The sequence below is a fragment of the Mustela nivalis genome (genome assembly GCF_964662115.1).
Source record: "Mustela nivalis genome assembly, contig: HAP1_SCAFFOLD_755, whole genome shotgun sequence".
NCBI classification, from domain to species: Eukaryota; Metazoa; Chordata; class Mammalia; order Carnivora; family Mustelidae; genus Mustela; species Mustela nivalis.
This window is the reverse complement of record NW_028135908.1, coordinates 21,369-34,539: the sequence shown is the minus strand read 5'-3', so window position 1 is coordinate 34,539 and position 13,171 is coordinate 21,369. Positions and strand designations below refer to the sequence as shown.

Genomic DNA, 13,171 nt, shown 5'->3' with positions numbered 1-13,171 from the left:
CACTAGTGCCAAAAACCCCAATTGTATATATTATTTTCTCCTTGCACAAGAGTTTTTAGATTTTGAGTGATCTATTAATTTGGTATTCCCCTGAGGATCCTGCTGGTCTTCTGGGGAAAAGGGCTTTTGCACGGATTCTCGGGTGTCTTTGCCTGGATGGAATTGCACCATTCCTTGCCAGGGGCCAGGATCAGTGTAAACCCATTTGGATTGCTCTATTTGTCTTTTTCTGGTGCTTTATAGGGTGAACAAAAAAAAAAACTAAAAAATAATGGTGCTACTCCAATCTCCAGCCCCAGAGCTGAAGGATCATGTCCCCCACTCCTCAGTGCAGCTTCAGGGAAAGACAATCAGACTCTTACATATGCATCAAACTCCCCAGACTCCTGTTGTGTTTACCAACACCAATCCTCCCAGGGGAAGGAGAGGTGCCTCAACAAAGCCTGTTTGGGGAGGCTTTGCCTTATCTTTTTCTGATCTATGCCACTCCTCTTGGGCAAAGGAGGCAGGTCTCATAGCAGTTGTTCTTTTTTGGGTCCCTGCTTGGAGAGTGGTTTCCTGATTGTGCTGGGGTTCACAGTTTATTGCAACACATAGCTGAGAAGCCACTCTGGAACTCGCTAATTATAGTTGGCTTCTCTGCTCCAACACTTGGGCACTCTGCTGCACTCAGGCATCCCCATTCTTTCTGTGACCCTGGGGATCCTGAGACCACACTGCTTAAGAGTCTGCCCTGCTTCACTGTCTGAGCATATTTCAGCCAGCGATGTCCCTCATGGAAGCAGACTTCTAAAAGTTCTGATTTTGTGCACTGCTGCTATATCCCTTTGCAGTGGCCTACTTCCAGGGGTTTCCTCCCCACTGTGGTTTATATATACCCTCAAATTCATGTCTCTGTACCTTCTTCCTCTGCAAAAAGTGGTCTCTTTTCTATTTTTAGAATTGTAGCAATTCTTTCTTTAGATCTCAGGTTGAATTTACAGATATTCTGAATGATCTGTTAGATATCTAGGTAAATTCAAAAGACCAGTTGAAACACAGTTCCCCTACTTTTCTGTCATCTACAGGATTCTTCCAGACAAAATAGACTTTGAAAACAAAAACTATAACAAGTTACAAAGAAGGACACTATATAACCATAAAGGAAACAATTCAACAAGAAGATATAACAATTATAAGTATTTATGCACCCACCAATGGAGCCTTCAAATACATAAAGCAACTAATAACAAACATAAAGGAAGTAATCAATACTAATACAAAATAATATGGGACTCTAACACTCTACTTACATTAATGGAGAGATTATTCAAAGAGAAAAACAATGAGGAAACAATGGCTTTGAATCACACATTTGACCAGATGTGTCTAATTGGCATATTCAGAACATTCCATCCTAAAATAGCAGCATATACATTCTTTTCAAGTACACATCAAATATTCTCCAGAATAGATCATGTATTAGACCATAAAACAAGTCTCCAAAAATTAAAAAGGACTGAAATCATACCATGCATCTTTTCTGACCACAGTGCTATGAACCCAGAAATCAACTATAAGAAAACTCTGGAAAGTACACACATACAACTAGGTTAAATAACATAAAACTAAACAAGGAAAGGTCAACCAAAAGTCAAAGAGAAAGTTTAAAAATACATGAATATGAATGAAAATGAAACACAATAGCCTGGAATCTTTTGGAAGCAGCAAATCTATTCCAAAAAGGAATTTTAAAGCAAGTTTAGAGGACTACCTCAAGAAGTGAGAAAAATTTCAAATAATTAACCTAAACATAAACCTAAAGGAGCTAGGGGTAAAAAAACCAAAACCAGCAGAAGGATGAATATTAAAAAAGATTGAAAGCAGAGATTGAAAAAAAGATTGAAGCAGAGATAAATGAAATGGAATTTAAAAACAAACAAACAAAACATTGGGAGAGATAAATGAAATCAGTAGCTGGTTCTTGGAGAACATAAAAAAAAAAACCTGATATACTACTAGTCAAACCCATTGGAATGAGAGAAAGAGAAAGAGAGAGAGAGAGAAATAGGACTCAAAATCAGAAATGAAAGAAGAGACATAGCAATCATCACCACAGAAAAACAAAGGCGTGACAATATTATGAAAAATTATATGTCAAAAAATTGGACAACCTAGAAGAAATGGATAAATTCTTTAAAAATATTACCTCTCATAACTGAATCAAGAAGAAATAAAAAACTTTAGCAGACTGATTATGAACAATGAAATTGAATCAGTAATTAGGAAAATAAAAATTTAACAAAGACCTCTCACAAACAAAATTCTAGGACCAGATGACATCATAGGTGAGTTTTACCAAACACTTAAAGAAAAGTTAATACCTATTCTTTTCAAACTATTACAAAAAAATAGAAGAGAATGAAAAATCTCCAAATTCATTCTATGAGGCCAGCATTACCCTGACACGAAAACCAGGTGAAGACACTACAAAAGAAAAGAACTATAAACCAATATCTCTGATGAACATAGATGCAAAAATTCTCAACAAAACACTAGCAAACCAAATCCAACAACTCATTAAAAAAAATCATCCACTATGATCATGTCAGATTTATTTCTGGGATGCAAGAGTTGCCCAATATAAGGGGTACCTGGGTGGCTCAATTGTTAAGTGTTTGCCTTCAGCTCACATCATGATCCCAAGGACCTGGGAACAATGAAATTGTTTCATTGGATTGAGCCCCACACCAGGCTCCCTGCAGGAAGCCTGCTTCTTCCTCTCCCAGTCCCCCTGCTTGTGTTCTTGCTCTCACTATCTCTCTCTATCAAATAAATAAATAAAATCTTAAAAAAAGTTTGTCCAATATTTGCAAATCAATCAACCTGATACATCACATCAGTAAGAGAAGGTAAGAACCATATAGTCATTTTGACAAATGAGAAAAATGCATTTGACAGTACTACACTAATTCATGATAAAAACCCTCAACAAAGTAGGTTTAGAGGGAACATCCCTCAACATAATAAAAGCTTTAAATGAAAAACCCACAACTAATGTCATACTCAATGGTGAAAAAAATGAGAGCTTTTCCCTTACGGTCAAGAATAAGGCAGATATTCACTCTGAGCAGTTTTATTCAACATGGTACTGGAAATCCTAGCCATAGAAACCACACAACAAAAAGAAATGAAAGTCATCCAAATTGGTAAGAGAGAAGTAAAACTTTCGTCATTTGCAGATAGCATGATAATATACTGAAAACCCTGGAGACCGCCAAAAAGTGACTACAACCAATAAATGGATTCATTAAGGTTGCAGGATACAAAATCAATGTACAGAAATCTGTTGCCTTTCTGTTCACTTATAATGAAATATCAGAAAAAAAATTAAGAAAACAATTCCATTTACAATTATACCAAAAATAATAAAATACTAACAAACAAACTTCCCCAAGAGGTGAAAGACCTGTACTCTGATAACTATGAAACATCACTGAAAGAAATTAAAGATGACACAAAAAATGGAAAGATATTCCATGTTTATAGATTGCAAGACAAATTTTGTTAAAATGTCCATACAACCCAAAGCAATCTACACATTTAATGCACTCACTATCAAAATACCAACAGCATTTTTCACAGAACCAGAACAAATCATCTTAAAATTTGTATGGAATCACAAAAGACCCTGCAAAGCCAGAGATGTCTTGAAAGAGAAGTACAAAACTGAAGGTATCATAATTCCAGATATCAAGGTGCAGTACAAAGATGCAGTTATCAAAATATAGTGCTGGCACAAAAAAGACACACAGATCTATAGATCAGAACAGATACCCCACAAATAAACCCATGATTATGTGGTCAATTAAACTTTGATAAAGGAGACAAGAATACACAATGGAAAAAAAATACCCTCTTCTATAAATGGTGTTAAAAAAATGGGATAGCTAGTTGCAAAAGAATGGAACTGGATTATTCTCTCATATCATACAAAAAACCCCAAAAAGCCTAAAAATAAATAAATAAATAATCTCAAAATGGAGTGAAGACCTAAATCTGAGACCTGAAACCATAAAAATCCTTAAAGAGAGCACAGTCAGTAATTTCCCTGACATTGTCCATAGCAACATTTTCCCAGGTAAGTCTCCTGAAGCAAGAGAAACAAAAACAAAAATAAACTATTGGCACTTTATAAAAATAAAAATTTTCTGCATTGCAAAAGAGAGAATCAACAAAACAGAGACAACTTACTGAATGGGAAAAGATATTCACAAGTGATATATCCAATAAAGAAATAGTACCCAAAATACATAAAAAATTTATACAACTCAATGTCAAGCCTTCCAAAACAAAACAAAAAAAAACCCTTATAATCTAATTAAATGGATCAAAAATAGGCAGAAGCCATGAGCAGACATTTCTCCAAAGACATACAGATGGATTACTCATAGGAAGAAGATGGAAGGCACAACAGGTCATCCTGGAATTTGATTTTCTTAAAAATATTTTTACAATATTTACAGTATATTATTCACATAGAAGGTCACAATATGTAATTTATATATGGTTATGCATGTTGAAACAATTTGAAGGATGGAGTGAATTATTTAAAAAGCAAGGCATGGGGCACCTGGTTGGCTCAGTCAGTTAAGTGGTTGACTCTTGATTTTGGCTCAGGTCATGATCTCATGGTTCTAGGATCCATCCCCACATCAGCTTCCATACTCAGCAAGTGCCTTTTTCTGCCCTTCCCCTCCACCTCACTAAAGCACACTCTCTTTTTCTAAAATAAATAAATAAATCTTAAAAAAAAGTAAAATTAAGCAAAAAGCAAGATCCCTATTCCTTTATTGTCATATAGGAATTCTTTTATGTTTATTTAAATTAATAATCTTAGGGCTGTGCCCAGGGCACATGATATGTTCTGGGGTTATTTAATGAATGAATTAATAAATGAATAATATCTGGTTACTGAATATACCAGAAAACTGTGTCACCATAACAACACAGTCTTTCCCTGTAAGTAGATATTTATAGGAAAGTCATATTCTAATTAGAAGCTTGCATGGGGAGCACATAATTATGACAGGAAAAGGCCATTTTGGTGTTAATATCGCTAGGGTACAACAGCCAAATCTAGTAATTTTTGGAGTGACATACTTGTCACAGGAGAGAGAAAAATTAGGTCTACAGACTGGTGGACCCAGTCAACCACTGGCTTGACTTCTAGTTCTTTGGCTATTCCATCCCTTCACTATCTGAATTGGACACATTATAAACTAACGGATTAAAATTTTTGCTTCCCAACTTTTATATTCCAGCCAGCCTCATTCAGATTTTTTACAGGCTTTTTATTTCTTTTGTTTTTACTTCTTTTTTCTTACCCCATGTTTTATTTTTCATAATTTCTACTTTCAGTACTTAGACATTTCTCAATGCAAGAATATTGATTTCTTACAATGCCTTTATAATTTCATTTTGTTATTAAGTCTTTCAGTTACTGACAATCGATTTTGTATGGTATGAGGAAGGATGTACACTTTTTCCCAAATTGTCTTAAATGAATAATTATTGATTTCTGCTACATATTCTTAATCTTTTGTACATTCAATCATCTCCAAAAAGGATGGAGGAGAAAAAATGCTGAAAGATAACTTATTTTTATGAGCTAAGGATAACATTGTATGGAAGTACCCACCTAGGACATCACAAAGCATTCTTTTGAGTTTCATTATGGATTCTTGAATGTTTATTTATTCAAGGTCTTATAATCAATATTGGTCATTCTGATCTTGCTAGACAGTCACACTGGGTTGTCTCCAGCATCTGGTGGTATTCATTTTCCAGGGCTGCTACAACAAAGTACCACAAACAAGGTGGCTTAAAATAACAGACATTTATTTTCTGATTTCTTAAGTTCAGAAGTCTAAAATCAAGGTGTTGGTGCTCCCTCTGGACAACCCCCTGACAGAATCCATCCTTGTTTCTTCTATCTTCTGGTGGCTCCAGGGATCACTTGGCTTATGGCTACATGACTCCAATATCTGCCTCCATTTTTACATGGCCTTCTCTGTGTCTTCTCCTCTTCTGTCTCTTCTAAATAGAAGACAGTCATTAGATTTAGGGACCACCCAGATCATTGAAGATGATTTCCTTTTTCTAAGAAATAGTCACAATCCCATGTTCCTTGGATTCGGATATGGACATTTCTATCACCCAGGCGTGCAAACACATTTCTTCTAGTTGTTAGAGGCTTTCTATTTTTAGAATTGTCCAAATAGCATAGATGGAACTAGCTCTTATTCCATTTTCTGTAATAAACTTTTAGCAAGTGCTTCTGGAGGTCAACTATTATGCTAATTATGAGAATACAAAGTTATGTCACATCTCTTGGGTTTCTCCCCAAGGTACAGGTTCCCTTGAATGAGAAAAGTTGTGCTCCAAGTGGACGGAAAGCCCATGATTTTAAAGAGCCAGCTTAAGTACTTGCTCAATCGTCCACATTTGGAGTGTCAGAGGATCGAGAGGCCAGTAAATAATCCTAAAGATCTCTTGTAAGAAATCTCCAGGCCATTTTCCTTTTCAAAGTTTTGTTCCAGGTTTCAGGCACCTAATCTGCAAAAGCATACCAGCCTGAGAGTCAGGTCCCTCAGGTTCTATTTCTGGTTCTGCTACTGGATTGCTGTGGGACCTTGCACACCACAGGGAAGGTGGGTGCACTTCCTACAAAGCAAGAGACAAGAGCCTGAGGAGCCCTCTAGGCAAGTCTACCTCATACCCCAGTGAAGCTGGATCCCAGGAACCAAGTGTACCGTCTGGACTCCTCATGCACAGTCTAGGGATGCTCTTCCTGCTGCCAAAGCCACTGATATTCATGTGAAGCTGGAGCTCTGATTTTAGTTTGGTCAAAGGGACTCGGACTCCCTCCTTTGTGTGAATCCTAGAAGTCAAAAGGAAAAACAGTTTGCATTTTAAAGATTTTATTTATTTGACAGAAATCCCAAGTAGATGGAGAGGCAGGCAGAGAGAGAGAGAGAGAGAGAGAGAAGCGGGCTCCCTGCTGAGCAGAGAGCCCGATGCGGGACTCGATCCCAGGACCCTGAGATCATGACCTGAGCCGAAGGCAGCGGCTTAATCCACTGAGCCACCCAGGCGCCCCAAGCCTTGACTTTTTCTTACTGAGATGTTCTTGTGGTTCACACTGCACTAGAGGAAAATGGGCTGGTGGCCCAGAGCAAGGAGTGAAGGGTTGGGAACTCTGGGCCTCTTCCTGGAGGGGGCAGGCGGGTGCTGTCCAGCAACTTGGGGACTCTGGAAAGGTAAGTTCCCTGCACCTCGTCCCCTAAAGAACTACATTTCCCGAGAGGCCTTGCCACCCACAGCCGGGGGAGGAGGAAGAAGGAGCTCAGAGCCGGCCCGCGAACTAGCGCCCTCCGTTGGCAGGTCCAAGTGGGCTGCGCTCGCCGGCATCCGAAAGGCTGACTCGCATCTCCCGCAGTGCAGCGGGGATTCCGCGTGGACACCGCCTTTTTGCCCCTGGATTTCGCAGTACCCGCCCCCCCCCCGCCCCTCCTCCCTAGAGCCTCCTCTGCGGCGGCTGCGGCTCAGGCAACGGACACGGCCGCCGGCCGTTGGCTAGGGGTCCGCGCGACAGGGACCCGGATCCTATGCGGTTATTCGCAAGGCGCAGGCGCCCCTGCTCCGCCAGCGGGCGGTTTCCAGCGGCGGTTTCCAGCGGGCGGTTTCCAGCGACGGCGGGACGTTCCCTGGAAGGAGCCACGGGGTTGCGAAAAAGTCCATCCAGAAGGTGCTGGACCCTGAGAAGGACGGGCTGACGCTGACTGCTGGGTGAGGCCCGCTCTGGGACCCCGGGTTCGGGCGTTCTTGCCCTGACGTGGGCCGGGGGAGGGTGGGGGCTGGGATGCCGACGGCATGCGGGGGCCGTGGGGGTGGTGTGAGACCCTCCTTTCCGAGGCCCAGCATTGTTCCCGACTGCGGGCAGTCTGGCCTCGGACTCTGCCCTGTCGCCCAGGGCGTAAACTCACCCCGGATTTGAGCCTGGTCACCTCAAGGCCGGCGGAGCCGCCACTTTCCCCTCCCTGGCAAATCCTGCACTCCAGGTGCTACACAGACACACACGCACACACACTCACACACAAAATAAACTGACACCTCCCCCTCTTGTTTTTTAATTTTTATTTCTGACTCTGACACCTGAAGTAGAGTCTCCAAGTGTTCCCAGCCCAGACTTAACTGAATTGTCCTCTCTTCTGTGGGCTCCCTCCCCTTAAATTTTATTTTTACTTTTGAGTTGGAGTCTTCAGAGAGACGGAGCCTCCCAGTGCTCCCAGGATAAATTTAATTGAGCTGTCGTCTATCTTCCCGCGCTCCTCTTATTTTTATTTTGGGTCTGGCCGCTTGGGCTTCCTTGTGTGGTTGGTGTGAAGGGGGCTCCTCCTGTTTGTGGAGGGAGGGGTGGCTTTCCTGGGTTCAAGGAGGCTGCTGCTGCTTTCTTGCCAGGATGACAGTGAGAGTTCTTTGCCGCCTTTCGTTTTTGTTTTTGTGGACTTCTGCGTGGAGGTTCTGTGGAGCCCTGAAGCTCATCCTGGTGGCTGTGAAGTGTCCCCAAGGCTTCCTGTCACCTGCTGCATGTGATCTCTGGCTGCTTTGCTAGGCTGCGTTCTGTTTTCCATTTTCTTCCCTACTTAGTCTTAACTTTTGTTTAAGACCAAACACCTGTGCTACCTGTGCTGTCCCTAGTGTTTTTGGAGGCTGAGAAAAGGACACCTTGTTTCCTCTGGATGTCTTTTTTATTCTTAAAATGAGGGAAAAAACACACTTGAGGAAATATGACATAAAAGAATTCATTTTATATGTGAGAATTTTAGATAAAGATCTTGTCCATGAGATTAAAACTTGCTAATTATTTCTTTTTATACCCTGTGAAGTACCTCAGAGGACACACACACACACACACACATCTGGTTCCCAAGTGAGGTTATTTACAATCTCAGATTCCTTGAGGTTTACACTATCTCGTTCAGTTTGGAATGAATGAAAATTAATTACTTACTGTTAGAGATTAGTTTTCAAGAGTTGTGAAAGTGAAGTGTGGTGTTAATTACTTACTGTTAGAGATTAGTTTTCAAGAGTTGTGAAAGTGAAGTGTGGTGTCCTTGGTAAACTGACCTGTCTCCTCCCTGTAGTAAAATCTCATGCTCACACAGGTTGCATTGTGCAGAGTTCTTCTAGTGACTGATAAATACTACTGCGGGGACACTTGATAAAGGAACAGATTTGATACTCTGGGACTGTTTCTGTAGTAGAGAATTTGAACTTTTGTTCTGTCCAAATCTGCAGGATTATGTTGGCTCCATTTTGTAAAGGTGGAATCAATTAAACCTAGATGAGTTTGGCTTCTTAGAGATGCACAGTACATTGTTACCAGTCTGAGAAAGTAGTTCATTTTTGAGACTGTGTAATTGTGGTTTCACTTTAAGGTGCAGTATTTTATTTTGAGGAACTTTCTTTTTTCAGTTCGTTGAGCTCATGATGACCTCACTTTGTAACACAGGCAGGTTCTTTGATATGAGGCTGTTTTTTGTGGATGCATTTGTTTGTAGAATGACCCAGTGTCCTTTCTGGCTGCAGTCTTACCCATAGGGACTACATTTTTGCAAATGTTTCTGGAGACTTCTAGTGATAATGTCTCACGTAAACTCTGGCCAACAACTCTGGTTTAAAGATGTTAAAGAAATACAGTACATTCATGGACTAGTTCCTAGCACATCATATACCCTATTTGCTTGCTACTTAAAGAAAAAGTCTACTTAGGAAAAAAAAATGGTCTCTTGATCTGAAAGACAAGAATTAGCCAAGAGCAAGAAAACTACTGAAGGAGATGAATAGACATTATTGTTGTATTTTTATTTGCATATTTCTTGTAATACTCTTGATTTTCACATATTTTGTCTTCAAGCAATAATAAAGATTTTCTTTTTTACAAAGATGATACCACTGACCTGGATTTCCAGTCATTGGCAACATCACTTTGGCTGGTTACTTAGCCTGTCTTTGAACCTCGGTTTCTTTACTCTGTCAGATGGGTATGGTCGTGTCTACTTTGTAAAATGTGTTGTGAGTATAAGGTATAAATGACTTCAGCTTGCAGCAGGCATGTAATAGTTTCCTCTCCTATTACTGGTCCTCCATCATGAACAGACTAGGAAAAGTATTTTGATAGGTACTTTCCCACACCACCCCTGGTATTTGGATAGTTGCTGTAAATTTGTTCTCTCTTTCTAAAAATTAGTCGTGTTAAAGACAACACAAACTGCGAGACACCCAATGAACTGTGGAAAGTAGAGTAGTTCTCATTCCAGTTAGAACTTATTTAGCTACTTTAATCTGACTGTGTATTGTAGATTGGCCTGATACCATTAACCTTATTTTACAAGGGTGGAGACTGAGGACCAGATAGACCTTGCAAGGGGCCAAGCCGTGGATCTATGTGCACATGACCTATATGCATTGTGTTAATTACAGGTAGACCAAAGAGCCATTAGGTCCCCTGACTTCCAGTTCTCCCTGCATTGTTGAAATCATCAGTGGGAGAGTAAATGAGTCAACAAAACAAAACAGAAACCAAAAAATATCCGTGTATTGCTATCTTATTCCAGCAAAGATGCCATGTTTAGTTAAAGGTTGAGTCCCTACTACAAATCCCCATCTATAAATGGTATTGATGTAGCAAGAAGAATGATGTACCAGGAAGCATATAGTATGGCATATAATTAGATAGTGGCTTCTATGTTGGACTCCATTTTAGGATTCCAAAGGGTCAGAAAAGATCATGAAGAGTGGCACAAACAGAAGGGCCTTTTGAGGAAGGCTTTCCTCATGCTGGTCCCTTGAAGGTTGTCTAGACTACTGAGCCACATGTGTAACTTCAAAATTTTTAGTAGCCGCGTTTAAGAAAGTAAAAAGAAAGAGGTGACATTAATTTTAATAATGCACATTATTGAATCCCACAGCTCTAGTCTGTATTATATCAACAGGTAACCAATATAAAACATTATTATTTTTTTGCGTTCTGTTTTTCATATCAAGTCTGAAATCCAGTGCATGTTGGACACTTCTAGCACGTCTCATTTTACACTAGCTGCATTTTAAGGGCTCAGTAGGTGTATGTGGCTAGTAGCTGCGTACAGGACAGAGCAAGGTTAGCATATGGGAAGCGCAGCAGGAAGGCAGTTCCAAGCAAGGGGAGATGGAAGCTGGTAGTGGAAATACACATGGCAATGATGTAGAAAGGTGAAGTACACCAGCCTGCACCTTCCTCCTGTCCATTAAGGGAGTCCCAGGGTAACACTGGTCATGAGAAAGAGTGGTAGAATTCTTGCCCTGAGGGTGTTCACAGTGTCAGATATGTGACTAGGCCAGGAGTAGGGACAGGACAGTGAGTTGGACTGGGGGATCTTGGTTGGGGGAGAGGAGTGGCAGCCTGACTGGCAGAAGCTGAGGCAGTTTGGGGGTCAGATCACAAAAGGTGTTGTTCGTCTGAGTTGGAAGCTCCTATCTTGCTTTGCAGGTGGGAGGGCCCTCTTGAAGAAGAATGCTTAGCAAGTCAAATGATAAGAATTGAGAGCTGCCTGGTTGTCAGCAGGGCCAGGAAAATGGATTGGGGGTGAGTGGGGATGGTAGGGGTGACCCTGCTGGCAGAGAAAGAAGAGACAAATGACAAGGTTCTGAAAGAAGATACTCCATGAATGGAGAAGAGGGTCGGGATTTCAAAGGGCCAAGGCAGCGGGGACCAGTGATTGTCTCAGTTAAGTAACGAAACAAGTGTGTTGAAGCCAGGCGAGGAGTGATCAGTCTGAAGCAGAAGAGATCTGGGAGAAGAGGCCTCAGTCAAGGCAAATCGAGTGACATTGGGGCTTGGTCCCAATATTTGGAACCAGAGTGGAGAGGAGTCTCTCACAAATGCTCTCTATATATTGATGGAGTAAAGTGGACTGTTTTGGTCTATTTCCTTTTAAGCATTTGTTACTTTAGATAGGGACAAGTTCGCTTACAATTTTTTTTTAAAGATTTTATTTATTGGGGCGCCTGGGTGGCTCAGTGGGTTGGGCTGCTCAGTGGGTTGGGCCGCTGCCTTCAGCTCAGGTCATGATCTCAGGTCCTGGGATCGAGCCCCGTATAGGGCTCTCTGCTCAGTGGGAAGATTGCATCCCTTCCTCTCTCTGCCTGCCTCTCTGCCTACTTGTGATCTCTCTCTGTCAAATAAATAAATAAAATCTTTTAAAAAAATTATTTATTTATTTGACAGAGAGAGATCACAAGTAGGCGGAGAGGCAGGCAGAGAGAGGGGGAGGCAGGCTCTCTGCTCAGCCCTCATTGGGTTCTCTGCTCAGCAGAGAGGACCCTGGGGCTCCATCTCAGGACCCTGTGATCATGACCTGAACTGAAGGCAGAGGCTTTGACCCACTGAGCCACCCAGGAGCCCCTTGCTTACAATTTTAAATGTTGCCATTTAAAGTTATTTTATTATTTGCATTTTCCTCCCATTTTTATTAACTACAAACATTTGTTGAAACTCTGTGTTGTAAGTTAGCTTACCATTTCCTGGATGGCTGAACTGTTTCCTTCCTTTCGCTCTCTCTTTTTTTCTCTGATCTGAATAATACTGCTCTAAGCATCTTGGGAAGCAGCTTTGTCTCTATTTTGTGTCATTTCCTTAGGACAGATTCCACTGAAGTCAAATTGCTGGATTTGAACATGTTTATGACTCAGTTGACTGCTCTCATTTCCTAAATGTTGCTCCCAGTGAGCCTACTAGCAGCAAGGATTGAGACTACCATGTGCACTGTAGTCCGACTAGCAATAGACACATTGGTGTAATTTGATTATTGGAGGGAGGCATCTTGGAGAATGGGAGGGTCGGGAGGAGGGCCAGAGGAGTTAGGTGGAGATCCTGGCTAATGATAGGGAAAGACGAATTTGGTGTTAGGGGCATTGATTTTGAGAAAAGGGCAAGATCCAAGTGGAGATGTCTAGGAGGTTGTGGGACAGGGGATCTGGAACATAATAGTAGGGTAGAAAGCTATGGTATGGTTGTTTATTTTCATCCTGGTTCCATCACATCTTCCCACAACCTCTGATGCAGGCAGTGTTCCTACCCTCCACTGAG

At 41.2% G+C, this 13,171-nt stretch overlaps 1 long non-coding RNA gene across 3 annotated transcripts; it reads right to left on the bottom strand.

The window, feature by feature from the left end:
* Positions 1 to 5,863: 5,863 nt before the first annotated feature.
* LOC309857474 lies at positions 5,864 to 7,580 on the bottom strand. 3 transcript variants are annotated; one of them, XR_014307727.1, is made up of 3 exons: positions 7,095 to 7,580; positions 6,754 to 6,922; positions 5,864 to 6,078 (listed from the first exon to the last, which is right to left on the bottom strand). It is a non-coding gene; the product is annotated as an uncharacterized lncRNA (long non-coding RNA). The 3 variants fall into 3 exon arrangements; XR_014307728.1 differs by having other exon boundaries at positions 7,162 to 7,580; XR_014307729.1 differs by having other exon boundaries at positions 7,363 to 7,580.
* Between the last annotated feature and the right edge of the window lie 5,591 nt (positions 7,581 to 13,171).